General features: G+C 52.4%; 1 long non-coding RNA gene across 1 annotated transcript; it reads right to left on the bottom strand.

Moving 5' to 3' along the window:
• Positions 1–6: 6 nt before the first annotated feature.
• On the bottom strand, positions 7–3,274 carry LOC127749873 (uncharacterized). Its single transcript, XR_008011406.1, has 3 exons — positions 3,158–3,274; positions 2,737–2,997; positions 7–477 (listed from the first exon to the last, which is right to left on the bottom strand). It is a non-coding gene; the product is annotated as an uncharacterized LOC127749873 (long non-coding RNA).
• Positions 3,275–4,207: the final 933 nt, after the last annotated feature.

Below are 4,207 nucleotides of genomic sequence, written 5' to 3'. Positions count from 1 at the left end.
AAAAACAATAAAACAATACCGTCCGCTCTGTGCTATACACGCTGTTACAGAGCGAGGGGGGTACTTTTTCTTCTGATGGAAACAGTTTTGGAGATTGTCTAAAAATGTTTGTTTCGTAAAACTTATTATTGTTTTGGAAACAAAATGGAAAATCTAAACCCATTGTCCCCGAAAATTATGATTAATGTAAAATTCCAGGGTAAGTGTTGCATGGATACTCACGGGAGTGCGCCCTGTTCCATCAAAACGGCCAGCAATGCCTCGGTGTCAGAGACGTTGAAAGCGAAGGGGCTCGAGATGGGGCTGCCCGGGCCGGCAGCGGCGTCGGCCTGGAGCCCGGCCGACACGACGAGCAGGGCCAGGAGCAGCATGGCGACGGCGTCCTGCCTCCAGTGCAACGCGCTCACGTGTGTCGCGGGGAGCGCGCTACCGCCGCGGCCGCCGCCTCGCGTGGGCTGCACGTGCGAGCCGCTGCAGCTAATTGCATATTGCAGCTGTGAGGTAGGAAGCGGGACATAGGGAGAGGGAGACACAGAGAGAGACAGAGAGGGAGAGAGAGAGACAGAGAGGGGGAGAGAGAGAGAGAGAGAGAGAGAGAGAGAGAGAGAGAGAGAGAGAGAGAGATAAGGAGGAGGGAGAGAGAGAGGGAGGGAGAGGGAGAGAGATGGTACTCTGCTCCCCTTTGCCTCCTCCTTAATTAATAGCCTATTCCACTGCCTCTCCTCGCCGGGCCGCGGAGGCGCGTGGCGCCGCGCTGCGTGTCCGATACAGGCCGCCTCGTCACCGACCTCGACAACTCTCGCCGTGCGTGAGGTAGGCGAGTCTGAAGCAGTCAGGCATTCGGTCGAGGTTTATGACTTTCCTTTGTGCCCGCAGCTGCAGGTTCCTCATTGCGTCGCACGCTTTTCTCCGCTTTTCCCGCTTGTTGGCACAAATAACAGCATTTGTTTTTGTACAAGTATTGCCGTTAGCATTGCAGAGGATGGGCCCTCTTGTAGCCCTCTGTCGCTAAAATAATGCAGGTGACGTCAGGTGACGTAAAACAGTATGTCACGTCATTCGTTTCAAGGTGAAGGAGCCTGAGGTATGGCGTGAATTTAATCTCGGCGTGTGCGCCAATGTCGCCATACTTCATTTGATTTAGTTCCAAGTGGTCCTCTCAATGAGAGCCCCGAGCTGATAGTGAGTCACGTACGAGTCTCAAGATGCGCTCCGGTAATGTCTGATCCAATAGCGTATCTAGTGCTGATGTCTCAAGTGGACCTCTTTCGCCAAGAGATCGCACGCCGGGGGCCACCGAGAGTTCATCGAGTTCGGTCAACAAAGATTCTAGGAAAAGCGAGCACGGACCAGCGTCCGGCCCGTGATCGTGAGAAAATTGAATTGATTAGAATCGCGCTGAGTGACACCAGCCACCATCATCTATATACTGTAATTTCAAAGGCGTACTGGGAGAGGGCGACAAAGGTGTATGCTACAGAAAACAGTGCAACTTAAGTCGCACTCTGAGCATACACCTTTGTCGTACTGCCACCATCATTGTATGCATAATATGCTGGACAACCCCCAAGCCCCCTCGCTGAGCGAGTGCTTGGCCTGCATACACCTTGGGAGCGCACTTCATGGGCCTGGAGCCCACGGCTCACAGCTCCCTCAAATCGTGTACTATTTTACCCAGCACAAGGTGTATGGAGGCCAAACACCTGCCCGGGGGCTTGCAGGGGCCCAGGGGCTTGGGCTGTCCGGCATATTATGCATACAAAAGGTGCATGTTGGCAGTACGACAAAGGTGCATGCCCAAAGAGTGCGACTTAAGTTGCACCGTTTTCTGGAGCATACACCTTTGTCGTCCTCTCTCGGTATGCCTTTGAATTTACAGTGTACATGACCTGATGCACCTGATGGGTGAGCTGTGAGTCATGCTAGATCCCCACTCGAAGTGTCTTTTATGATGGAATAAAAAACACACATGCAAATACAGAGCGTAGATGAGACACGACGCGTCCCGTCATAGATAAATTTATCTGTGTCCTGTCGCCCCCCCCCCCCCCCCCCCCCCGGTCGGATGTACTTGGATTGTGATCTTTTTATCGTGATGCTGTAGACAAAGATTAGTTCATGGTGCTCGATAGTCGGAATAGGCATCTTATCTGCTGGCCGTACGGTTCCCAGCTGTGCGCGTTTCGAGAAGAAGTACTGAAGTCAAGACCGGAACCAACTCATTCCCGTGTTGTTGTTTTTTAATTTTACATATTGACGGAAATGCACTGGTAAAACAAAGGTGTAAAATCACACCTTTCAAAGGCATTAAAGTTCTAAAGGCGTGAACGTTTTAGTTTTTTCGAAATATTTTCTGCTGAAGCAAACCAAGGTTTGTAGGACTAATATTTTCGCATTTAGCTCAAAATTCCGCTTCGAACGAGCCTACATGTGATATGTGTCTGAAGAAACGGTGAAAGTAGTAACTGACCCTCAGCAATCTACTAAATTTCTTTCATTTGCGATTTGAACCCTATCACATGTCGCTATACATGTCGCTCGCCTGCAGGTGAGTGATAAAAATCAACCACCTGCAGGTGAGCGACAGAATTTTCACACACCTGGTTTGAATGGCCATTCTCACACTTTAGGACGGGTTAGTGGCAACTTTTTTAAGTGTATGAATCTCTTTTCGTTCACCTGCGAGGGTGTGAGTATTTTGTCGCGCACGTTCGGTGTGTGAATCTTTCGACTCACCTGCAGGGGGGCGATTTTCGTACACTTTTATTTCCAGAGTGGCCAGGTTCACACCCAGAGCCCCTGTCCCAAGGGATGTGTGCCGAATGGCCAAGTAACAAGCGTACATCGGAGATATTCAGAAATTAACGCACAACATGGGCGTATACAGAAGATGGCGCACGCGTGTATTCGGTTTCGCAGAGTAGGCACTTGCACCCGGCTAGAGCTGCGTCACTGCTCTGACACGGCACACTGCTCGCCCCGGCCCGTAGAATGCACCTGAGAAACGTTTGACGGGGACGCGGATCAGGCTTGCCTCTCCCCCACCCCTTCTCCCCGCACTAACGCGCGTAACGCGCGCGCGCGCGCTGGTTGTTTGGCGGGGCAGGGGCAGAGTAGGCAGTCCCGCTAGGCGAGCGTGCCCGGCGGGCTTGCCTACCCGGGGTCCCGCAGGCGCTCCCGGGGCGTCCATGTGGACACGGACTCCAGAGGGCCCCGACGCGGTACTCGCGGCCCTCGCGACCCTCGTCGACGCTCGCTCGCGACAACCTCCAAGACCACGGCCGCGCGTAGCAGGCGCCGCTGCCGAGGCCGCCGCCGGGCGAACCACATCACCCGGTGCAAGGTGCGAAGGTGTCAGCCACTCGGTCCTCATGTGCATTGATGAGGGGCTGCGACAGCTGATGCGACATGTTCCTGCTGGCTCATTATTGCCAGAGAGTGCGTCGCGCCGAGCGTCGAGTGAACTCTCCCAGTGAGAAATGCAATATCGATAAACGAGGGATTGTCATCGATCGAGGCAAAGTTGTATCGAATTTTCGGATTCGACGTCGAATAAATAATTGTCGTCGATATTTAAAACTATCCTCTATTACGCAATGACCTCTCCGGATATTATTCGGATGAAGGGTCGTGTATTGAGTAACACATACACGCTCCATCCGAATGACCTCCGGAGAGGTCATTGAGTAAAATTCGTGGTTGAATGGGAACATTTGTTTATGAATTTTCTTCAATGCCGAATTGACGTTCCGTCGACGTTTCGTTTCTTACTGGGACTTATTGCTACGGCGGATGACCTTGATATCAGATTCCTGGACTCTACCCGAACCTCGAGCGAGGGAGAGTGTTACGGGGTCGTGCTAGGAGTGTGCCACGGGGGAAAAAATGGTGTGCTGTGTCCTCCAGGAAGGGGGAATGCCACAGGGGGTGGGGTGCGGTAGGGTGGGGGCAGCGGAAGCGTAGCCAGCGGCCATCATTTATTCTTTCTAAGGTTTCTATTCGTTGATTTTTTTTGTATCATGATTGATGTGCACAAAAGGAACGTGCTATTCACGTTGTAATTTTTGAAGGAGGCTGCTTGCTGGGGGAACAAATAAATTAAACGACTCATCCCGGCATTTCAGATGCAGTTACTATGTTTACACCGCGGAGGCTAGCCCGTGCTATGTCGGTGGTGGGGGAAGTTGGCCCCGGCGTAAACGGCGCG

Source organism: Frankliniella occidentalis, unplaced genomic scaffold (assembly GCF_000697945.3).
Source record: "Frankliniella occidentalis isolate FOCC.00 unplaced genomic scaffold, Focc_3.1 Scaffold103, whole genome shotgun sequence".
NCBI lineage: Eukaryota > Metazoa > Arthropoda > Insecta > Thysanoptera > Thripidae > Frankliniella > Frankliniella occidentalis.
This window is presented reverse-complemented; position numbering and strand designations above follow the sequence as displayed.